The following is a 25,501-nucleotide window of genomic DNA, read 5'->3' as shown; positions in this document are numbered from 1 at the left end:
CCTGGGACTACTTTGGAGGCTATTTAAACCACGCCAGAAGAGCAGCACACGCTTCGCGTTATTCTGCATCCAGCAGCGTAACGCTCACCGTGCCTGCAAGTCTACATCCAGTCTTCTGCCACGCCTGCCTCGAGTTTGGAGCTCCTAGAAAAAGGGAGAAAGGAGGAGAAAAGGTTAGAGCAAGAGCAATACCTTTGATCCTTACCTGAATTCCCGATCCATCGCGTCTTGAAGCTGGAAGAAAGAAGCTATTTATGCGCATTGTCTCGCCTGCTGCAGCGCCGCGCTGAACTCACCGGCACTCGCAGCATCTTCACATTCCACTGCATCCTCCTGCATGTTCCTGCCGCACTCCGGCACCTAAGGAGAAGACAAGAATAGCAAGGTGAGCCAAGGGAATACACAGAGGAATATTAGTTACCCCCCATAGACTTACCTGATTTTACCACCGGGGTACTATTCCTCTTCATGGGTCGGCGCAGCTTCCACTGCATCTTCGCCGAACCCCAGCCCCTAAGGGGAAACAAAAGGACAGCACGGTGAAACAAAGGGACTAATAAGGGGAACCATCCTCACTACAATAGACTTACCTGATTTTATCGTCGGAGGCATTATTCCCCGAGACTTCATACTTTCTCTCAGCGCCTGAATAAGGGAGAAAGCAACAGGTTACATATTGACATTATTTTATCAAACTGTGTTGGAAAATACAAATCCTTACCAGAATACTACCGTTTGCCACGAGGAACTCTTCATTGGGATCAAGCTGCAACCTGCAAGGAATCGGACAAGAGTGAAAGTCAGGCATTTGAACTCTTACGAACTTTATACTTAAGGCGTCTTGCCGGGAATCTCGGAGTCAATATTGTTCTGGAACTCACCAATTCCTTCGAGCCAGTGAAGCAACTGGTTATCAACGCGCCCCTGCGCTCAATGCAGGATGGAGAGCTCATCTTTTCAAACCATCAGGTGAGACTATAAGAGGGGACATCAAAGGTAATCTGTGGGGAGAACAGCGATGGTGAGGGTGATTTACGCTCAACTCCACGGGTTGTAAATTCCCTTTCTCCATTTGCAGAAGAATATTCCTACGGGCCAAGCAAACGAAGCTAGGTGGGCCAGTCCATCCCGTCATCTCGGCCCTACGCATCACATTGGTGGAGACCGCAGCTGTCCAGTTCCAATCGACGCCTCTGTGGGAGCCAGGTGAGCGTAACGGGTACAGGGACATGGAGCATTTGCAAATAATATACAATCACAGGTGAGCACATCTTGATGGCCTCCGATCTTCCCCCACCATGTTAAATATAAGGGGGACAATGTGGTTACTGATTCATTTAATTTTAATTGTAGATTTTGTAAATCTATCTTGGCCGTTTGAGCCAGTGAAGGGGCAATTGAAATACCCAGTTATTTAATAGATATTGGGTTCCAGCTGAGACCAAGGTGTACAAAAGTCTTTAGTACGGTATGTATTAAGCAGGAGCATTTCAGATTTAACTTTATTTAAATTGTATCCTGAGAAATGAGTGAAAAGGTCAATAGTATCTAATAGATGGGGCAGAGTTATGTTTGGATTTTCAAGGAAAATTAATATGTCTGCATATACAGCAAGTTTGAATTCTGAATTACCATTGCTAATCCCTACAATATCCGCATTCCTACATATTCTAATAGGGCTTTGAGAGCAGGCAAATAAAATAGGGCAGAGGAGACAGCCTTGCACCTCCCGTGCAACTGCCATATAGGAGTTTATTCGATGGCTTTTTATTTATGCAATGGATCAAATTCATAAAAAGTCCAGTATTAGCTGAGATTATTCCCTTAAAACCTACCTGATCTAATTTCACCAATTTAATCATGAAAGATTCTATTCTATTAGCTAACATTTTTGCAAGATTTTACAGACCGAATTAATCAACGAGATTGGCCTATGGTTTTTTGGGTTGTTAGTTTTCCTTATTGTGTTTAGGAAAAAGGACTAGGAGAGCTTCGGTAAAGGATTCACCAACTTCGGAGAAAAATGTATATAATTGTAGTTTTGGAGAAAGAGTAGGGGACAAATGCTAAAAGTAATCCATAGAAAAACAGTCTGGTCCCGGAGCTTTACATTAAGGTTTTTAATAGCCCTGGTCATTTCCTTAATGTGAATGGGTGTATTAAGGCTACTTAAATCTGGGTGATTGTGTTTTAAACAATCCAAAAAAATCATAGAAGTCTATATTGGTGTGGGTGCTCTGAGGAATATTTTTTCATAACATTTGGTAATTGTCCATTTCAGAGGTTACTACTTCGCCTCATTCATTATTAATCCCAGAAATTCTAGTTTTCTTTTTTGACTTTGAGATGAGGCTAAAGCTTTGCCTGCTTTATTAGATGCTTGGTAGAAAGTTAGTTTAACACCAGAAGCTAGTTTAGCTTTTTATTAATAGAGAAACTAAGAGCAAGAATTTGTCAAGAGTATAATTAGCTGTAGACTTATTGTTTCTCTAAATTTCACAATCGGACATGACGAGTATCTACATCCTTTTTACCTTCCATCTTTCTCTTGGCTATAGAAGAAATTAAATGCCCACATAGAGCTGGTTTATAGGTATCCCCGTTATTGGTAGCAGAAGTGTCATCTTTATTGAATAAAAAAAATCAGACTTTTTTAAATGAGCATCTTGGAGTAATGCGTTATTTAATCTCCTATTAAGATTTCTAATGCATCCCCGTTCAATTTTAGTTATCACTGGAGAATGTATCTGAGATAACTGAGCATTTAATAGTCAATTATTGAAGTTACTATTGATTTGGCAACACAAATATAATCAATACCGGAGAATGAATTGTGCGGGACGGTGTGAAAGGTAATGTCTATCTGTAGGATTTGAAAATTTCCACGAGTTAATAACACCAGTTTCTATTAAACAACTTGTACATTTCATGTGCAATTTTATTATTTTTAAATTGACAGGGGGATCTTCTATCTAAAGATCAATAGTATTAAAATCTCTACATAATATCAGATTAGGGAGCTCAGTTTGTAGTATCCTACTTTTCACATCTTGCCAGAATTTAGAATCTGGTTTGATAGGCCCATATACATTAAGAATCAAAAAGAGCAGAGCCTATTCCTAATTTAGAAAGACCCATCTGCATGTTTATGAAGAATCTGGTATTGAGTGCTTTTTTTTAGATTGCCACACCATTATGCTTGCCATCTGCTTGACTAGCTAATACCTCACCTATCCAATACTTTTTTAATTTCATGGACTCTTGTAGTGATAAATGGGTCTCCTGTAAGCATGCAATGGTTGTTTTTGAATTTATTAATGTGACCTAAAACCTTTTTTCTTAATTGGAATATTAAGACCCTTAACATTGCATGTCATGGTCATAGTTTAAAAAGAGACCAGAATAATTCCAACAGTGAATATATACTTAAAACATGTTTCAAACCATGAAACTTTGCATATAACCAGTAATGTATAACGGAGCAAAGGCCATGCTGCTAAAAATAAACAGCAAGCATTGCAACATCGGACCACACGGTGCTGTGAAATAAAAAGAAATTAAGATTGTATTGTTCAAGAAGAATCCACCCAAAAGTTAAAGGAAAATCTGGTATAATAAAAAAAGCAGAGGTCGGAGCTGCAACATTATGTGCAGAAAAGGGTATGTAAGCGCATCCAAAGGTGGACGAAATGGCAAGCCAAACAGGAGAGGTTGCCCACTCCAAAATAGTTTTTAATCTTTCCGTTCCAGAGGAAAAATATTTTAAAGTAGTTTCCCAAAACCATTAAAGAGAAGGTAGTACATAGTGTGACCAGTGATACTGATATCCATTTCCTCCTTTTTTTAAAGTCTTAAGTTCTTGGTCAATTGGGTCTTGGAATGAAGAGGTTTTACCGTTCATGGTGACTTTAAAGGTACAGGGATGGATCGTGCCAGATCTCGCTTGCGATGGCAAAGTAATACTTTTCTCCTTTGAACTGTAGTTTTGGATGCATCCTGTGAGAGGAAAATCCTGAGTCCATTCCATACCAGATGGTCCATTCCTTTTAGCCTTTTGTAAGATCAACTGAAGTTGTGTATACTTGAGGCAGAAAAATTGTTCTAGGCACATTTTCCTTTCAGTTTTCCTGAGCCCAATTCTGTGTGCCCTTTGTATATTGAGGACAATGAATGAATGCAAATTCAGGATGTTAGGCAAGGTTTTCTTAAGGAAGAGGGCAACATCCTCTCCTTCCACTCCTTCTGGACAACCACGCTGAGGTTATTTCTGCGATTTCTATTTTCCAAATATTTTTGTTTTTGCAGTGTATGAATAGATTCCTCCATATGGACGACTTGACTGGCAATATCTTCAGCCACGTGGATTTTTCTTTCAAACTCTTCTATCCTGTTTTCAATATTTGCCCAGCATTCATCCATTTTTTGAAGTTTGACATTTGTGGTTTCCTTTTAGGGTTTGCGTGCTCTTATTTGCAACATAAATCTCCATATTGGGTTTTAATGATGCTTGAGCAGCAGGGGAGTCACGGTTTGACATTTTTAAGGTGGCAGCCACTTCTGCTGATGGTTCTTTGTTAGTCGAGACTTTAGCCTGAGCTTTTAATGAGGCCATAATAAAAGGCATAACAAATCAACCAGGACGTATTGGAATTGCACCAAGAGCCCCTCGTGGTTTCCTGATAGTGCTGTAAATCTAAGTTACAGCTTGTCTGCCATAAATGAATAAGACTGGCAAAATAGTTGTATGATATTGCATTGAGGCCAATAACTTGGGGAAAATAGAGGTTAATGGGAAATTGCTGAAAACAAAGAATTATTCTTCACCAAAGGTTAATTATTTCATATATGGCAGTTCTACAATAAACACACAATTATATCCTGTCAAGAAATTTGGTGCCAAAAACATTGTGTATATATGCTTCTCGAATAAACCCCTTTAAAAATGGGTACAATTACTTCAAGAAGTCACTGTTCCATGTAGATACAGGCTTTATGTAAGGCTGCATGTGTTGTACAAGAAAGCTGAACCCTGATGAAAGCATGCGTCAATTGTCTGAGACCCGACTTTGCTGACGGGAAGTGCACTCGATATTGCTGCGTCTGGCCTCCTGGTCGTCTGAAAAGTTGCCACCTAAAGCTCGAAACACTCTCGCAAACAAACATATCGGTTTAACAGGAGTCAGCCTGCAGAATAAACGTAAAATAGTACCCCTTCTGGAACGCGATAACGGAGAGAGTTCTGCTTTATGCTGCCATCTTGTACCGTGCGAAGGCACGCTCATGATTCTTTACTTTGAACTACTCTGTGCTGCTCTTCACTAGTGGTTCTTTTAGCCTTCAATTGATTTGCACTTTAATTCTTGCATTTATAGGGAACTGGTGTCAAATAGATTAATTGCTGAAACATATTTTGCATATTGTATAAAAGTATAACGACATTTCGCATTGATTAACAAATATAAGATGCCGAAGGCTGAACCCTTCATACTCATTGGCAATCTTCCAGCTCAATCTGCGGTAGTCTCCGCTGCCCTTGGTACAAAGGGTAAAGGCCCTTCTCCAGTTCTGGACAAAAATGCAAAAGCATGGGAGACGAGGTAAGAAGTCTTATACTAACTCTACCTTACAATGTAGGCAGGTAAACCCTGCTACAGTTCAGGCAGGATTTAATATCCTTAATTGGGAGAATCTTGTACGTTTTGCCGACATGCTCCCTCGGGAGGCCGTGCACAAATCCTTCTGGATTTGAGGGTCGAGAAGCTGCTATCCAGCAACTTAAAGTGGTCAAACACCTCACTGACACAACAGCAAGAGCAGTCGCTAGTGCAGGCTGCATGCATAGACAAATTTGTCTTTCCTGGATATCTTGGTGAAGGGAAGAGACAAAGTGCTTGACCTTCCACTTGATGGAAAACTCTGTTCGATCCATCCACAGATGAGGTACTCCAGAAATGTAAGGCCAGTATAACAGCAACTAAAGCCTTTAGCTCTATTTCTGTGAAAAAACCATATCACTAAAACATTAAATCTTGTAAACCATGTCCTCAAGTAAATAGTGCTGCTGTCACTTCTGCAAAGTCTTATACTCTTATGTTGCGTCCCCTTTCCTCCACACTGCATGCATGGTCATCCTTTCCAAGGGACGGAAGACGGAACCTTTTTCACCAGAAAAAAACCTTCTTCCTCTTTAAATTTAGAGGCACGCGGGGTGCGGCCCAGGGAGCATGCGCTGCCCTGACTCGGCCCTCTGGTGCCACACCCCAGACCCTTTTCTGAGTCAACGGGCAGAATTCACCAGCACTCCTGGGTTTGGCTTCGGCCATGTAATTCCATGTGCGGATACTTCTTTGTGGTCTGTCTTTTTATCATTCCGGTTCTGGTCCTCAAGCGCTACGCTCCTCCCCGGTGCATGTCACTTCCACAGGGTTCAGCAGGTGTCCATCCTGCAACGGGCTCTTCCCAACTTCAGATCCCCACCCCTTCTACCTACTTTGCCTTGGCCCAGTCCACGGTTGGCAAGCTTGTACAGCGTGTGGCTCGCTGTCATCGAAATCGCTGAAGAACAGACTAGCCAGGTGGAGGGCGCTCTTCCAGAAGTCGCCTCCAGAGGACTTCAAGAACTTTGTGAAACAACGAACCAGGCCCAAGGTAGGGCCGCTATTTTCCATCGCACCCCGCAAAGGAGACACCTAAGGACTCTCCCACACGGGAGGGACCGTTCAGGTCCTTATACCAGCACGTGCACTGAGGCTGCTGCAGCTACCGGCTTTCAGGCAGAGGGATACTTGGAGCCTCCTGGTGGCAGTGATGAGGGACCGGAAGGGTCTTGTACCAGATAATCATCCGAGGGCTCTGCCCTTGTACCGGCAATAGGGGCGAGGGGCTATGCCCTAGTATCGTCAATACGCCTGAGGGGGTGCCTAAACACCGCTCTGACCACCGGGTCGAGGGCGTTGCACCTACCGGCTCTAGGCCCAAGGAGCAGGGTAGTTCTTGTGATCCAGACAAGAGTCTTGGAGGAGGCTGGGCCCAGCGAGCCGAGTAACATGTTGCAGGCACGTTGCAGGCACGTGGCAGGCAACTCGACAAGATGGCCACCGCGCCAGACGGGCACCGTCCAACACCTTCCAAGGAGTTCGGCAAAGAACGGGTGTCAAGGTGGGACTGGCCTCAACCAGGTATGTGGCCTAAAGCCTATCCTTATGCACAGTGGGAAGCAGCAGCTCCCGGCTACCCAGTGAGTGCCCCTACCACCTCTCCAGCCAGTGAAGAGGGGTTCGTAGAGAGGTTCCTCAGGCTCATTTTGTCACCTCGGATTGGGGTTATCCTCAAGGATGCCATCAGGGAAGTCCTCCCTATGATGGCAGTGGCACCACAAGCGCCTCTGCCGGCGGCGCAGCTGCTGCCTCTGGCTCCCCAGCCGATTCCTCAGGCAGTTCTGTACCAACCCCTGCCTCCTCAGCCACGGTCCCTGTACCCCAGCTTCCGGCTCCAGCTGCTCCTCCACAGGATCCTCCTGATCCGCTGGATACGGATGAGGAGGATCCGGGCATGCAATCCTCAGCCAGGGCATTCCACAAATGTCTTTCAGGGCTGGCGGAGTACCTGGGCCAACCCGAAGTTGAGCAGCCGGCAGAGGGAGGTTCTGGCTGAAGTCCTCACACGGCGTCCTTCTGCCAAAACAGGGATTCCACTGCAAACCGATGTAGTCTCCCTGGCCAAGAAGGGTTGGGTCAAGCCCCACTCTGTCCGTCCAGTCAATCGACGCCTGGATGCCAAGTACAGGCAGATGGAGGGGGATACACTCTTGCTCGCGGCCCATCCTCAGCCACACTCCTCAGTGATCGCTGCTGCATCACTATACTCAAAGCCTCAGTCGTCCTCTGCCTCCTCTGCAGCGCTGCTAGGCAAGGGGGAGAATATCTTGGAGGTGTACGGGAAGAAACTCTATTCCAACGCATCTTTGCATCTTCGTCAGGGCAACGCCATGCTGGCGGCTGCTAACCAAAGGCTATGGCAGGAAATTGCAGACTTCCTCCCGGGACTCCCTACGCAGAGCCAATCACGTTTTAAGGCGGGGCTGGCTGAGGCCAAGCTGGTGGCGCAGGACCTCATGGAATCCACCATGGCACATTTTTAACAATTATCGCTGTGCCATCTGTATCACCATGGACATGAGGACAGCCTGGCTCTGGGCAACGAAATTCAACCTGGACGTCCAGGAACACATATGAGATCTACTGTTCGAGGGGTGGTGGGGGTGAGGGGACCTCTGCCACTGTTACTCTGACCTGGTCTCTGCGGAGACATTGGGGCACGGTTGCAGCCCTCCCGGAGATGAGGTTGCTCAGGTCCGACTTCGCCCTCTGCGCTTAGGTGGTGACTGGTGATGATTGGTGATGCTGCTCAGGACCGCTCCTGCGTGGAGAATAGGGGGCGTGAGTATGCCAGCTTGTGCGCCTGATCCCCTTCCAGACCCCTTCTCCCAAACCGTGGGATGCGCTGTCCCTGGAAAGCTCACCTGTTTAGTTTTGACATGCATGCCGTCCTGCTGCTTCTGGCAGGGGCGCTTGTATGATCTGGACCGAGTTCCTTCACTGGTCCCTGGTAGTCCACTCCTGCTGCAACTAAGCCACTATACTTCAGCTAAGTGTTCCTGTTTGCCTTTGTCTTTCCTCGTCTGTTTTTGTTGTATTGTAAAGTTCGGTGTCTTGTATTGCTGTCCGTTCCACTTTTGATGTCCTCCTTTGCTTTCTTCCCTTGCAGGTGATGTTGCCGGCCCGGCAGAAGCTGCGGGGCTCGAGGCAACAGCCGGAGGGAATGAGGAATGAAGCTGCAGTGGTACAGTAGCTGGTAAGTTAACTAGGGGGTGCACGGGGTTACAAATGCGGCGCGGCCCTAGGACGGATGTTCTAACCTTGTCTGTCTTCTTCTTCACAGGGTCTGTGTTCGTGGATGCGGAGTGCGGTGCTGCGGCATCAGGATCAAGATCACTGGATGTCAGGAGATGAGTCTGCAGATGAAGCACCAATTTCCTGGAGGTGAGTATGTAGGAGAATGCCTGGTTTCCAAAGGTAAGTAAACTGGTCCAAGTGGCAGTGAGCATCGGGTTGCACGCGAGTGCACAGTAACGCGAAGCACCAGCCTTAAGGATGGAGCAGCTTATATAGCTGAGCTTCTGAAGCCATGCCCACCAGGTTCAGCCTGCCTGCCACACCCGATGAGTCAGCACATGAGGATGTTCTCTGGAATAAAGGCTTTCAGCTCCTGGAAAGTTCTTGTAAAATGAAGGCACTCCTGCACTGAAATAGTGTTCCTGCTCACATATCTACAGGAGCCTGGTGCCAAAGGCTCCAGGACTGAGTCCAGCCAGGGCCCCTGTGTTTATAGGTCCCAAAGGGACATAAGTGAGTAAAGTGACCCATTGCCCCCATCACCAGATGGTGTGGTTTTTGTGTTCTGGGGCGTGTGGCCATGACATCCACTCAACCACTGACGAAGAGCTGGACAAGAAGAAAAACCGCTCACAAACGGCCAATTCTTTATCCATCTTAACCAAGACCACGCCCAAGACGTACACCCAGTCACAGCAGCGCTCTGACAGGGGCTGTACATATGGAGGGTCTGCGGCTTCCAGGAACTGAGATCAGGCAGCCGGATGGCTCGCTGTCTCAGAACCGGAGCAAGAACAAAAAGGGGGGGGTAAGGGCTTTTTCCAGTCCCCCCCCCTCTGCGACAGCCTTTGAGGGAAAGAAGGCATGACATACCCCTTCGGTTCCACGTCTCTCCAGTGGGGTGCAGGCTTGCTCTCCATGCACATTTCTGGTGCCAGAATTTCGCGGACCCCTGGATCCTCTGTAGTATCCACAGGGTACGCCTACCCATCCCAGCCTCTTCCCTCCTCCCCTCCCTCAGGTTGGCACAGGAACTCTTCTGGCAGAGATCTGGTCGCTCGTAGAGAGCCAGGCAGTAGCGGAAGTCCCAGCCTCCCAGCAAGCCTTGGGCTTTTACTCAAGGATTTTCGCCATTCAGAAGAAAAACCAGGCGGGCTGGGAGTTGTGCTGGACCTTTCCACCCTCAACCTCTCCTTACCTCTACAAAAATTCAAGATGGTCACGCCAGCTTTTATAATGTAGACATTGTGCAAGGGAGACTGGATGTGCTCCCTCGATCGGAAGGACCCGTACCTACACGTCCCGATTTGGCAGCCCCATCGTTCTTGCCTACGGTTCAGGATCATGGGCTACCATTTTCAATACAAGGTCCTTCCTTTTGGCCTCAACTCTGCCCCCAGGGTCTTTAACAGGCTCATGAGTACAGTGGCTGCCCTCCTGAGAGCGCAGGGCCTCCACATCTACCCATACCTCAATGATTGGCTCGTCAGGGCTACATCTCCGGAAGCGATTCACCACTCTTCCCAAGCCCTTATGAACACACTGCATGATCTAGGCTTCTCGCTCAATCTCAAAAGTTGCAGCTGCAGCTGCAGCCCACGCAGACTGACATTCTCGGGCCTCATCTGGGACACGTGCTCCAAGAAGGTATTTCCTTCGGAGGACAAGATCTCAGCCATCAAGAGGACTACCTCCCACTTCCTCAGCAGAGAGGTGACCTCGGCATGGTGGTACCAGCATCTCCTGGGTCTCTTGGCAGCGGTCCTATTAGCCGTTCCACACACGAGATTGAGGATGATTCAGCTGCACTTTGCGGCCTCATGGGACCAGGAGCGGGGCTCCCAATCCGAGATGGTACAGTAATGGTGCACGCATAATTAAAGATTTTAAGGTATGTTTTAGAATTAAAATATAGATTAATTCTTGGTGCGGGGGAGGAACGGAGGTCTTGGCACAAGGCCCCTACACAAAACACGAATAAAGATTAAACCTATGAATCCTCCCATCCCCTGCACACTGTCTTGTGTTGGATAAACCAACTACTATAGTCTATGAAATAAGTCTGACATGATTTAAGCAGTAATAATGATTTCCACACAAGTGTTGTAAAACAATGCATAGATATATTTTCACAAAGTACAATTTCAAGGAAAAAAACAGTTGAGCAGAGAATGTATGGAAGAAACATCAACAGTGGTCCTTTCTCATTGGCGACGCGTTTCCAGGAAAGTCCTCTTCATAGGCCTAAACGGACTGTAAAAGAAATTAAGTTTAACATGAGCTGAATTCTGTCATACAATAATTCTAGCGTACTAGGTTATCCATACATTGTTAAACAATTTTTTGGGCGGTTTGCGATAACCCTAACAATTTCTTAGATTTTACACAAACAAGGCTGAATTGTATTCAACAAAGATTAAGCTAAAGATTTACCTGTCACATGTAATTGGTATTAGCAATAATATGAAAACTAGACCCATTTTCAAACGGGTGTGCTCAAGTCAGATATCAAACACAACCCCATGTTTAGATTAAAGCAAATGGTCAGAGGACCAGAAAAAACGCTAATTACCTAGTTGGAGAATAGGTGAAACAACGTGATGGGGAAAGATTCCGATAAAGCAATGGTGCAGGTCCTGGTTAGGCAGGCTAGAAGGCAAAGCTGTGGTACAGCAAAGGCGGTTCCAATCAAAAAGGTAAGTATAGCTTGCTGATCTGCTAAATCTGTGGAAAGATGTAATGTAGAAAGCACTAATGTCAAGAGGGGTGACTGACCTCTAGATTAAGCAAAGGCAATAGACAAAGTTGAGTGAGTTTACAGTAGACATGGATGTCATATGACAGTAGCGAATCCACAAATGGGTGAAAAATAAAGAGCTGGAGTCGCAACAAAGCGTGAGCCAAGTGGATGAAAAAGGGAGGTTTGTGAGGATTCACAGAAGATGGGGGGGGAAAAAATAGCTCAGCTACGAATATTCAACAAGTGATATCCTCCAACAAATACAAAACTCTGCCGAGACGTGACATGTCTCGGGAATTGGGAAAAATAAAACTGTAGAAGGGAATAAAAAATGAGTGAAAGTTGGAATATAAAGCAGTAGTGCATGCAAAAGGGTACTGAAAAGACAGCAACCTACCCCAATAATTATGATTCACGCATCAAGTAAATGCGTTTAAAGGTCAGAAACACGATTAGTTCACGGTAGTGAAGTGGGCAGGATGCTCACTTGCACACACAACCTCGAGTAGACATCCGAGGGAATTCAAACTAGCGCAGAGGGTGGGGGTGGGGGTGGGGGGGAAAGGAAATAAATGAGTACAAAATAATGATAGAATAATTTTGAGAGGATCACTAGCGTAGAAATAACCAGCGAGGTAGCCTACGTGAGGCTGCGTTCTACAGAGCGCAAGCAGGAACTGAATGGTGTGCATCGGCATCTGTCGCCACAGTAACGCTGGGTGCCATTTTGGAGAGGGTTAAAGAGTAGAGCATGTGACGTTGTTTCTGATTGTGATCCAACTGAATTAGGGAGAGGACTAGCAAAAACCCGCTAAAACTCTAGGGGGCCATATTGTAGTGGAACAAGAGTAACTATATAAAGTTTAGAAAGGATCGAAAAGATTAAGGAAGATAACTAGATTTACCTAGGAGGGCCGCGACATATTGGTCATGAACAGAGGGTAAAAAAAAGGATAAAAAGCAGATAAAGAAGATAGAAAAAAATAAGGGGTAAAAAAATTACTATGAAGACATAGCCCAAAAGTGGGCAAGGCCTGATATTAAAGAGGGTTGTCTTGGATACTAAGAAGCTAAAACCACAAGGGATGTTCACTTGTTAAACTTACATATCCAAAAATTGTTGTAAACATTACATTTGTGACAATATTAACCAGCGTTATATCTAGTTTAATAATTTTACATCAAGGTAAATTCAAAATTATAATTCAAGTGGTCAATGAAGGCATTCGGTGGTACAGATAGTGAAAGAGATATATAGGTCACATACTCTAACATGATTCACAAAAAAGTGCATAAGATATTCATCCGATTTGCATCAATAGTCCATTAATGAGGAGTAGTACTAAACATTCAAATCACAGGGTAAATATTAAATAAGAGTAAAATCTGTCCGAGATCCTATAGGAAGCAATTGAGTGAATGCTCCTCGTTCAACCCCTTGGGTTGGACGGTATCCAGAAAATTAATCCAGAATAATTCTCTCTGAAGGAGGGAATGGTAATCACTCCCTCTTTGAGGTTTCTTAATTACTTCGAGAATCTGAAATCTCATCTGTGCGATGGTGTGGTGTTGGGTGTTAGTGTCTTGCTACTGGCGAGCGTTGATTGTTGCGTATATTGGACTTGTGTTCTGTCCATCGTTCCTTGGCCGGTCTCATAGTTTGGCCTACATATAGTTTACCACAAGGAAATTTAATCGTGTACACTACACCCGGTGTCGTACAATACAGGTAGAGTAATCTTGAGATCAAGTCACTAATTATGAAGACACTTGAGAAAGCAAAAGATAACCACTGGATTAGTAACAACACATTTGAATATTTGGCCAATAAACATCCGATCACAACCGTATTTTACAGATTGCCAAAAATTCATAAGGATAGCCTTAAGCCACCACTGAGGCCCATAGTTGCCGGGACTGAAAGCATCTTCGGCCCCCTGTCGGTCTACGTAAATGTTACTTCAACCTCTTGTACAAGCAACCCCTACGTATCTAAAGGACACTACAGATTTCCTTAATTGTTTGAATGAAATCACAGCTATCAATTCAGACTGTTCTGTTCAGTCTTGATGTGTGTAGCCTTTACACCTCAATACCTCATGGAGAAGGACTTGAAGCGGTTGAATGGCTACTTCTCAATACAGCCAACCTCAGAAGAGAAGCTCAATTTGTCATTGAACTATTGAACATTATACTATACAACAGTTACTTCCGCTTTTTAGGAAAATACTATCTGCAGATTTCTGGAACTTCCATGGGTTCCTCCATGGCTCCTATGTATGCAAACACCTTTGTTTAAATTTGATAATGATTATGTACTAAACGACCCTAAGTGGTCAGCCTACATATTTATTTGGAAATGCTTCATTCACGACATTTTTGGGGTATGGTGTGGTACACATGAAGAGCTCGAAACATTCTTTGTTCACATGAATTCAGTCCATCCCAGGATTAAATTTACTATGGAAGTTGGTAACCCCTCTGCACTTTTTAGATGTTAATCTTGAGATTGCTAATGGAAATATCACCAATATGTACCATAAACCGACAGATGCTAACAACCTATTACACTTCTCCAGTTTTCACCCAAAAGCTATTTTACAGAGTCTCCCATTTAGCCAAATCCTGCGGCTTAAAATAATTTCAGAGCCAGATGGTCTTGATACTGAGTGCTCTACGCTCATTGAGAAATTTAAACAAAGCGGTTACCCAGATGATGTACTTAATGATGCCAAGACCAGATCCCTTAACGTTACAAGAACTGACCTATTGAAAACCAACTCATGAGAAAGCTACTTCCCTACTGTTTATCTAAATTTTCCCGGCAGAGTTTCCAAATCAGTAAGTATTAAACACTGGGAAATCCTACACAATTACCCATCACTCTTTAGATTGTTACCCAAGGTGCCAATGATGTGCTTCAAGAGAGGTAAGAACCGGAGGGACAAACTAATCAAGGCTGAAAGACCATCAAATGATAACTAGCAATTTCTAATGACACAGAAAAAGGGCACTTATCCGTGCCTAAATTGCACACACTGCAACAATGTCACCAAGGGCAATCTGCTGTCTCACCCTCAGACGGGCAATAAACTAAAGCTCTGCGATTACTCTACCTGTATGACACCGGGTGTAGTGTACACGATTAAATGTCCTTGTGGTAAACTATGTGTAGGCCAAACTGAGACCGGCCAAGGAACGATGGACAGAACAGAAGTCCAATATACGTAACAATCCACGCTCGCCAGTAGCAAGACACTTTAACACACAACGCCACATCATCGCACAGATGAGATTTCAGATGCTCGAAGTAATTAAGGAACCTCAAAGAGGGGGTGATTACCATTCCCTCCTCCTTCAGAGAATTATTCTGGATACATTTTCTGGATACCGTCCGTCCAACCCAAGGGGTTGAACGAGGAGCATTCACTTAATTGCTTCCTTTAGTCTTATTTAATGTTTACCCTATGATTTGAATGTTTTAGTACTCATTAATTGACTCTTGATGCAAATCAGATGAATATCTTATGCACTTTTTTGTGAATCATGTTAGAGTATGTGACCTATATATCTTTGTCATTATCTGTATCATTGACCACTTGAATTATAATTTGGAACTTACCTGGATGTAAAATTATTAAGCTACATATAACGCTGGTTAATATGATAGGTTATTTATAACACGCTTAATACCCAGAGGTTTCTAAGCGTGGACCTGAGGATCGAACCTGTGTGGCTCCCTGTCGTTTGGCTTCCAAGGCGAGCACGTTGCCACTGAGCTATGCTCCCGGGTCAATATTGTCACTAATGTAATGTTTACAACAATTTTTGAATAGAAGTGGAACAAGTGAACGTCCATTGTGGTTGTAGCCTCTTAGTATCCAAGACAACCCTCTTTAATATCAGGCCAAGCCCACTTTTGGGCTATGCCTTCATAGTCCTTTTTTACCCCTTATTTTTTTTTCTCTATCTTTTTTTTTTAATATCTGTTCATGACTAATGTCCCAGTCCTCCTAGGTAAATCTAGTGGTCTTCCTTAATCTTTTTGATCCTTTCTAAACTTTTATACATACTTACTCTTGTTCCACTACAATATGGCCCCCGCTCAATCTTTAGCAGGTTTTTGCTAGTCCTCTATTTCTTTCCCTAATTCAGTCGGATCACAATCGGAAACAACGTCACATGCTCTTTACTCTTTAACCCTCTCCAAAATGGCACCTGGCGTTACCATGGCAAGATGCCGATGCACACCATTCAGTTCCTGCTCGCGCTCTGTAGAACGGAACCTCAAGTAGGCGCCCTCGCTTGTTATTTCTTCGCTAGGGATCCTCTAAAAATTATTCTATAATTATTTTGTACTCCTTTATTTCCTTCCCCCCCCCCCCAGCCTCTGCGCTAGTTTAAATTCCCTCAGATGTCTACTCGAGGTTTTGCATGTGTAAGTGAGCATCCTGCCCACTTCACTGCCGTGAACTAATCATGTTCCGGACCTTTCTGACCGCATTTACTTGATGCGTGAATCATAATTATTGGGGTAGGTTGCTGTCTTTTCAGTACCCTTTTGCATTCACTACTGCTTTATACTCCCAACTTTAACTCATTTTTTATTAGCTTCTACAGTTTATTTTTCCCGATTCCTGAGACATGTCATGGTCTCTGCAGAGTTTTGTACTTGTTGTTGAAGTGGATACCACTTGTTGAATTTTCATAGGTAAGCTAATTATTCCGATCTCCTGCAAATCCAAACAAACCTCCCTTTTTTCATCCACTTGGCTTGCGCTTTGTTGTGACTCCAGCTCTTTATTTCTCACCCATTTGTGGATTCTCCACTGTCATGACATCCATGTCTACTGTAAACTCACTCAACTTTGTCTATTGCCTTTGCTTAATCTAGATGTCAGTCACCCCTCTTGACATTAGTGCTTTCAACATTACGTCTTTCCACAAATTTAGCAGATCAGCAAGCTATACTTACCTTTTTGATTGAAACTGCCTTTGCTGTACCACAGCTTTGCCTTCCACCCTGCCTAACCAGGACCTGCACCATTGCTTTATCAGGATCTTTCCCCATCACGTTGTTTCACCTATTCTCCAACTAGGTAATTAGCGTTTTTTTCTGGTCCTCTGACCATTTGCTTTAATCTAAACATAGGGTTGTGTTTGATATCTGCTCGTCCACTGAGGTTTGGGCGCTGCCCACTGCTCCTGACTGTTCAGCACACCCGTTTGAAAATGGGTCTAGTTTTCATATTATTTTTAATACCAATTACATGCGACAGGTAAATCTTTAGCTTAATCTTCATTGTTGAATACAATTCAGCCTTGTTTGTGTAAAATCTATATAAGAAATTGTTAGGGTTATCTCAAACTGGCCAAAAAAATTGTTTAACAATGTATGGATAACCTAGTACGCTAGAAGTATTGTATGACAGAATTCTGCTCATGTTCAACTTAATTTCTTTTACAGTCCGTTTAGGCCTATGAAGAAGTGGACTTTTCTCCTCGAAACGCGTCGCCACTGAGAACGGACCACTGTCAATGTTTCTTCCATACATTCTCAACTTTTTTTTTTTCCTTGAAATTGTACTTTGTGAAAATATATCTCTACATTGTTTTACAACACTTGTGTGGAAATCATCACTGCTTAAATCTTGTCACTTATTTCATAGACTATAGTAGTTGGTTAATCCAACACAAGACAGTGTGCAGGGGGATTCATAGGTTGAATCTTCTGCTTTTGTTGCGTCCCAATCCGAGATCAACGTTCCTCCATCTCTTCACCCAGACCTAACATGGTGGTCCAGGGACTGCAACCTATGGACGGGCCAGCCCTTTCGGCCGCCCTCCCCACAGGCCACCATCACCACAGACTCCTCGCTCGAGGGCCGGGGAGCCACCCTGGGTGATCGCTCCATCCACAGCATCTGGACTCGACAGGAGCAGGAATACAACATCAATTGGTTAGAGCTGAATGCCATCTGGCTAGCGCTCTGAGCAGTCCTACCACTTCTCAGGGGCAAGGTTGTCCTCTTCCAGGCAGGTAGGCACCAGATCCCCTCCTCTGTGCAGGCTGGCAATCAGCATGTGGGAGTGGGCCCTGGAAAACATATCTCACGGCAGTCCACCAACTGGGGGAAGCAAACCTTGAGGCGGACAGGCTCAGCAGGTTGGAAGTGCACAATTACGAGTGGCAGCGAAACTACCTCGTCATTCAGATCTTCAACAAGTGGGGTCACCCCCACGTGGATCTCTGCCACCTGGCACAAGTGCCCTCAGTTCACCTCCTGGCAAGGACAGGACCCCGGCTCCCTGGGCAACGCATTTCGTCACCAGTGGAACAGCATGAAGGCTTACGCCTTCCCGCCCACTCTGCTGATTCACAGTGTGATTTGCAAGATCAAGGAGTCTCGCCAACTCAACATCATTCTAATACCTCCATGGTGGCCGGCCAGGCCATGGTCTTCGGATCTGCTCAGCCTCTCGGAGGTGCCTCAGCTTCGCCTCCCGATGGGCCCAGCACATCTTCTGGTGCAACAGTGGGGCAGGGTGATCCACCCCACCCCACAGAAACTAGCCCTCACAGCGTGGTACCTGAGCAGGTAATGCTGCGGCACCTCAGCCTCACAGGCTAACCTGGAAATCATACAGGGCGCAAGGAGCAATGCTACCAGGGCCCAGTATAAAAGTAAATGGACCAGATTCTGCCACCAGGCGGACTCCAAGGAAATCAACCCCCTTGCATGTTCTTTGGACGACGTGCTCTCCTTCTCGGCGCACCTCGCCCACTCTGATGTGCAGGTGGACACCTGCCGTACGTACTTCGCAGCCATAGGAACTCGGAGCAGGGGGGGGATCTTCTCCTCCAATCTTGTCAAGAAGCATTTGACGGGGCTCGCAAGGCTGTACCCGCCCATCAAGAGGCTGCACCCCATGTGGGACGTCAACATAGTCTTGGGCGCTCTGGTGCACAACCAGTTTGAGCCAATGGCATCCACAGACAGGCTGGTCACCATCAAGACGGCCTTGCTAGTCCGCCTCACCTCGGCTCGTAGAGTCAGCGAAATACAGGCGCTGGTCGTCTCCGAACCCTATACTACCTTTCACAGGGACAAAGTAGTGCTGCGACACACCAGGACTTTCTGCCCAAGGTGCCATCTGCTTTCCACCTGAGCGAGGAAATGGTCCTTCGTACGTTCTTTCCCAAGGACGAAGCACAGAGGGTGCTGCACTGTCTGGATGTCAGGCGTGCCCTGAAATTTTACTTGGACAGGACCAAGGGCTTCTGCAAATCGGACACCCTGTTTCACTTTCGGAGTCTCAATACCAGGCTACCAGGCCTCCAAGGCCTCCAAATCTCGCTTGATGGTCTCGGCCATCAAGGAAGCGTGTGAAGGTCAGCACAAGCTGCTTCTGGCAAACATGCACGGCCACATAGTCGGAGCCAAGGCAATGGCCATTGCATTCCAGCGCCACATCCCTTGGCAAGTCATACGCAGGGTGGCCACTTGGGCCACTCCCTCGGCTTTCTGCAAGCATTACTGTTTGGATGCCGGCTCTAGATCTGATGCGGCTTTTGGACAGGCGGTTCTCAGGGACCGATTTGCTGAAGGAGGGTCTCCTCTCCACCCTGGGGCTACATTCAGTTGTAATCGCCCATGCAGTATGGAGGAAAGGGGACGTAGGAGTAATTATAAGTTACTCACTGTAGTGACTAACGTACTTAGTCCCCTTTCCTCCATCTATCTCACCAACCTCCCCCTAATGCTGGTGTCATTAGGCAATGTTAAATCTATTGTCGACGCATCAATGGGGACTGAGGTGTGGCGCCGGAGGGCAGTGTCAGGGCAGCGCATGCTCCCTGGGCCACACCACCGCGCGCCTCTAAATTTAAAGGGGGATGTTTTTTTTCGGGTGAAAAAGGTTCCGTCTCCTGTCCCTTGGAAGGGATGCCCATGCATGCATTATGGAGGAAAGGGGACTAAGAGTACGTTAGTCACTACGGTGAGTGATTTATAATTTACTCTTCTAAAAAGAGAAGATATAGACCCAAGTCTAAGTTGGGACCTTCCCCTTTCTCATTCTGCTCTAGCAAAAGAAGTATATTTGATTTCCTTCCAGGCATGTATTGCTCTTACTATCAAGGAGCATACATCCCTGGTAACAGGAAGGCTTTTCAACGTCCTTCCCTTTTGGAAAACCATTACTCAAGAGGAATGGGTTCTGAATGTTTTCAACATGGTTACTGCCTTGCCCTTCCTCACCTCCAAAGCTCCAAAAATGTTCCCCAGAGCTCCTGGAAGAGATCCAAAATCTCCTTTTCTTAGGAGCAATAGAGTTGGTTCCTCAAGTGGAAGTAGGTCAGGGATTTTAGTCTAGTTACTTTCTGATCCCAAAGAAATCAGGCAGGATCCATCCAATTCTGGACCTTTCAGACCTCAACCAATTTCTGTCAATCGAAACCTTCCACATGGTGACCATTCCTCAGATTCTGGCTTTTCTTCATCCAAATGATTGGATGGCATCTGTAGATCTACAGGATGCTTATTTTCACATCCCGTCTACGAAAATCATCATCAGTCCCCGAGATTCACAATAGGAATGTCTCATTACCAGTTAACATGTCTTCCCTTCAGGCTGAATTCTACCCCCATGGTTTTCACCAAAGTTCTGGGGTCATGGCAGCCTATCTTCGGTTAAGGACAGTCCATCTATACCCTTACCCAGACTGGCTTCTCAAGGCCCAGTCTCGAGAGGAATTGCTTCAGTAGATGCAATTAACATGCCACACTCTATTCAACCTTGGGTTTTCCATAAATGTGACAAAATCCCAGGTAATATCTTCGCAAAGGATCCAATTCCTAGGAGCCGTCATAGATACTACTCTACACAGAGCCGTTCTACCCCTGGAAAGGGTGGAAGCTGTTCAACAAACGATTGTGAAGTTCAATTCCCACCAGACTGTCAGCTTGGTGGTTTCAAAGGCTCTTGGTGCTTATGGTCTCCTGAATAAACCTAGTTCCCTTTGCAAGGCTCCATATGAGAACGGTCCAGTGGCATCTTGCTCGCAACTGGAACCAGCTCTTGGATTCCCAGGAAAGTCAAATTCCAACACAGGTTCAGGACTCACTACTCGAACTCCCCAGAAAACCTGTTAATCTGTTTTCCCTTCCAACCTCCTCCTCACCAAGTAGTCCTAACGGACACAGTTGGAGAGCCCAAGTCTAACAGCTCACGGTCTTTGGTTCTCTTAGGAAAAGGACCACATAAATGTTGTGTAACTATGCCATATTTTCTTGCTCTGAAATCATTACTTCCTTCACTTCAAGGAAACTTGGTGATAATTCTAACGGACAATGCCACTGCAATGTTTTATATCAACAAGCAGGGGGTACTTGTTCCCTTCCTCTGTCTCGTAGCAGAAGAAATTTGGTATTGGGCCATTCAAAATCTATTTTTCTTGTTGCCGTCCCATCTGGAGGGAAAGAACGTCCTAGAAGACAAACTAAGCTGGTTAGTCTGCTCTGCACGAGTGGGAGATGAAACAGTCAGTATCAAACATGAGATTTCAGAAGTGGGGCCATCCATCGGTAGTCCTCTTTGCCGACCAGCACAACTCTGTCCTCCAGTTTGCACCAAAGCAATGTCAGGGTCTTCAATCCATGGGAGATGCTCTACGTCTGGATTGGTTGAACCCAACACTTTATGCGTTCCCACCTCTCCGATTCACAAAATGTTAAAGTTCAAAAGGTCACTGAATCCAACAAGGATTCTAATAGCCCTGTTCTGGCCTCGCCAGATCTGGTTTCCAGACCTTCTGGAGTTAGTGGGAACTGACCAATTAGATCTTTTATCCTTCTTTCTTTTGACTCAACAGAAAGGGCAGGTCCTTCACCCCTCCCCTCAATTGGTGAACTTGAAGGCTTGGTTCCTGAAAAACAAGCTTTTTCCCACTTACATTTGTCAGACCAAAATATAACCATGTCAGCATCTAGAAAAGCTTCTTCTAAGAAACAATATTGTAGCAAATGGTTAAGTTCTGTCACTGCGCCTTGGACCAAGACCTTGACCCTCTAAAGGCTTCTATTGATAGTCATGTCTTATCTAGTTTACACTGTGTCAAAGTAGACACGTGCAGACACTGCTTATCAGCTATTGGTGCTTACCTGAATAGAGAACATTTCCTTCTCTCTTTCCAACAAAGCCATTAAAAGGCACTTTGAGGGCCTTCTACGCTTGCATCCCCCTATTTGTCAACCTACACCTGAGTGGGATCTTAACGTTGTCTTATTGGGCCTAATGCAAAAACCATTCGAGCCTATGGCCTCATGTGAATTAAAATTTGTAACTTGGAAAACTGCTTTCTTAGCCATTATTCGGCTAGGAGGATTGGAGAGCTCCAGGCTCTCTTCAAAGGAACCATATATAGTGTTCCATAAGGACAAAGTTGCCCTACGTATGGTCGCCTCCTTCCTACCTAAGGTGGTTTCCAACTTTCATTTAAACCAGGAAATAAGTCTTCCTAGACCGCATACTTCTGTGGCCGAAGAAACATTATATAACCTAGATGAGGAGTACTTGGATCATGTATGCCCTAAGTTTGCGATCATTGTACACTAAATTGCGATTGAGTAGTTTACCTGTGAGGCAATTGTGCAGTCAATGGAATAGTAATGGAGCAGATGTTTGCCCATTCCTTGGTAACTTGACAGTAGTGTCCATTTTATGCTAATTTGTACAGAGTATTCTGGCATCAGGAAGTTATTTGAAACCATTGTTTTTAGCCAGGTACTGTCGCGTGACTGCTCAAGCAATGCGAGTTTGAAGGTGGAGATGAGCCAAATTTAACAAATATGAGGCGTCTATTTTTTTGTTTCAGGGTACATCAGAGGCCCGGGAGCACTTGTACTATCTTTTTAAAATGTAACACTTTTTGCGATGGTAGTTTGTAGAATTGTTTATTGCATTCCGTGATGGCAGTCCCTCTCTAGGAGACAATTGTATGCATGAATTAGTGGCCACAAAAAGGGTGGGGGAATTAATTGATGTCTAGCTTTCCAACAAGACTGACCAGAGTGCATGGGCCATCCAACAGTACCGTAATAGGTAGTTCAACTACATTGAACCAGGTTTTCTTGATTTGTGAGCGGTTTTAATCTGGTAAAGATGCGGTGAGTCGCAGTGATCCAGCTGGGGAGAAGGCAGCGAGTTGCTTTCGAAGTGAGGATTGTTGTGGTTTAATGCAGCATTCTAATATATATGATATGATGGGTTATTTATAACGCTCTTAATACCCAGAGGTTTCTAAGCGCAGACCTGGGGATCGAACCTGTGTTGCTTTGTCTCTTGCTTCCAAGGCGAGCATGTTGCCCCCAAGCTATCCTCCCGAGATAGCTTAGGGGTCACCATAGCATGTTTGATCATGGGGTCAAAGACTAAGATGTTGGTGGCTCACGGCAGTTTGTATTTCGACAACATGCTTCTAGTTAGAGCCAAAGCAACAATGTGCTCAACTGGCATGGGGAGGTGCTCAACTGGTTCGAGGATGCAGCAACAGTGGTTTAGAGTTTGACGAAGTGCCAAATGCACCACCAAAGGTTCCGATTACATTCAAACCAATGGAATGTAGAGGACCAGCTGCTTAAGTTGCTGAGTCCCAATCAAGGTGCTTGGCGACAAGATTGGTCCTTGTTCGTTGTCCCAACCCAGTGGATGCCAGCACCTGAAGGAATCCTTCACCTCCAGTAAGATCTGGGTACCAGTGCAGCCAGCACTGAGGCAGGTCTTGCTCCGCCAGCAACCTCAATGTGCCCTGGGAGTGTGTAGGGAACAGATGTTGCCTCTGCATTGGAATACTCCACTGTCACCTCACTGGCGAGGGCTCTAGAAAGGTCAACTCTCCCAAAAGAGGTCCATAGGAATTCTTCCAGTCTAGGAATGAACAAAAGGAGTTGGGGGGGGGGGGGGGGGCGAGGGGGGGAGTGGGGGGGTTGGAAGGGGGCTCTGTTATGGTATTGGACAAAAGCAAGCCTGCTCTAAGGGTTCCAATCCCTGTCCTTGTGACAAGTGGTCCTTGACTGCTTGCATTATATCCAAGGTACTTTGTGCTAAAGAAAGTGGAGGAGGCCGGAAGGAAGGAGAGGTAGCGATGAATATGGTGGAATCCTTCCCAGACTGTATTGAGCACCTTCTCACTAGACCCCCCCCCCCCCCCCACCCCCCAATTCTCAGTCTCCTAGCATCAGAAGCCCTTTGGTATAGAGCACCCTGCTGTGAGGCTAGTTCTTTTGTTTAGGGTGTGTCCTTTGATTCCTGTTTTCCAATCGCTCCTCCTCCACACAATCAAGAGGCAGTCTTTCAACTCTTGTCCTGCTGACTTGCAGACACAAGCTCACCGACTAGAATATACCCAATCCTCTGTTGGCTAACCAGGGCTCAGTGTTGACATGTGTATGATTTGAACTCAGTGTGACTTTTAATAATGGTGACTACCACCCAAAAGATTAAACTGCCACCATGATGGGAATTCCTCCTAATTATGTACTTTTGGACCATGGGTGCAGACTTTAAATGCAGAGACTGGGCTGCCCTAACAGCTGTCAAACAGGCACCTGTGACCTCTGAACCTGTTCTGTGCCACTGGGAAGCAGGTACCACAAATCAAGGAACTGATGCAGCAGGGCACATGTTGCTATGATTTTTGACTGGAGCTTCATCAAACCTGGGGCGTGAGGGAGAGGTTGGCATACCATTATTTCTGGGATTGAATCAACTGCATCATTTTTTAAAAAAATCTACAAAGCCAGGACTTCTAAATGGTATAATGCATCTAATCACCCAGCTGCCCATTGTCTCCAACCTGCATGGAATCCTCTCAAACACTAGTCAACAAGTTGGGCTACCTTCCCAAACTAACCTTGGACCTTATCTACTCTAGTCCTGGTTAGTGTATCTAGATGAGCATTTTGACTGGCTCAAAGCTTATCTGTCACATACAACAGGAATAACTGAACAATTTTGTATTGTACTAGGAAAAGTATCCTTTCTCTGGGTTCTCTGGACAGACTTTACACATCAATTGTTGAAAATGAACGATCCTGTAGGCTGATGTTCTGCCTCACGCTGGCATGGTGCAGTTCGTTGTGGTGCATTGTGGTGCAAATATCTTGGAAACTCTGCATCCTACGGCCTTGAAACGTGGTTTGGGACCTCTGGTTTTGTTCCTCGTGTTGAGAAACATTGTTTCCCTTCCCAGTGAACATGGTTTCAGCAGGCACCATCTTGCAAAAATTGTATGGTAAAGTAATTTCACCTCATACGGCAGAAACTTTGCAAACTTCTGGACACTACCTGCCCTCACCTTCGCCTCCCTGGTCCATTAGCCTCCAAAACATTTTGTTTCTGTTCCCAGAGAACATGGTTTACATCTTTGTCAGCAGGCCACAAACGAATTTGCTGAAATCCGGGGAAAGGGGTGGGATGTCCAAATGTCATGTAGCCTTTGTCTGGAGGGTCCTAACAGGTTAGTATGCAAAATGTGGTGCAGATTGGTGAAACGGTGTGGAATTGTATAACGACCAACGCTTCGCCAAGCTACAAACCCCAAGACAAATGTTCACTTGTATATTAGAATTGGTCTCTGTTCAAGAGCACTAAAATTAGGCTGTGTTGGGGAAAACAGATGAGCGTTCAATACGCTTGGAATGGCATGCCATTACTTCTGCTTTATTGATGCTAACCTGTTTGAATCCCGTTGTGTGTCCCTCAGCTACACAGTTTAGGCAAGTGAATGTACAGGGGTACTTCACACAATCGTGCGCATGCTAAAAATAGTTGAGGGTGTTGGGATGCATGTGCAATGCGCTAAATG

General features: G+C 45.4%; 1 protein-coding gene across 1 annotated transcript in view; it reads left to right on the top strand.

The window, feature by feature from the left end:
- The window catches only part of LOC138510849 (vitellogenin receptor Yl-like), a 909,900-nt gene that overhangs the window by 553,887 nt on the left and 330,512 nt on the right, over positions 1-25,501 (top strand). The gene's annotated exons all lie outside the window — the stretch shown is intronic.

Source organism: Ambystoma mexicanum, chromosome 6p (assembly GCF_040938575.1).
Source record: "Ambystoma mexicanum isolate Mex_15411 chromosome 6p, UKY_AmexF1_1, whole genome shotgun sequence".
Classification (NCBI taxonomy): Eukaryota; Metazoa; Chordata; class Amphibia; order Caudata; family Ambystomatidae; genus Ambystoma; species Ambystoma mexicanum.
This window is presented reverse-complemented; position numbering and strand designations above follow the sequence as displayed.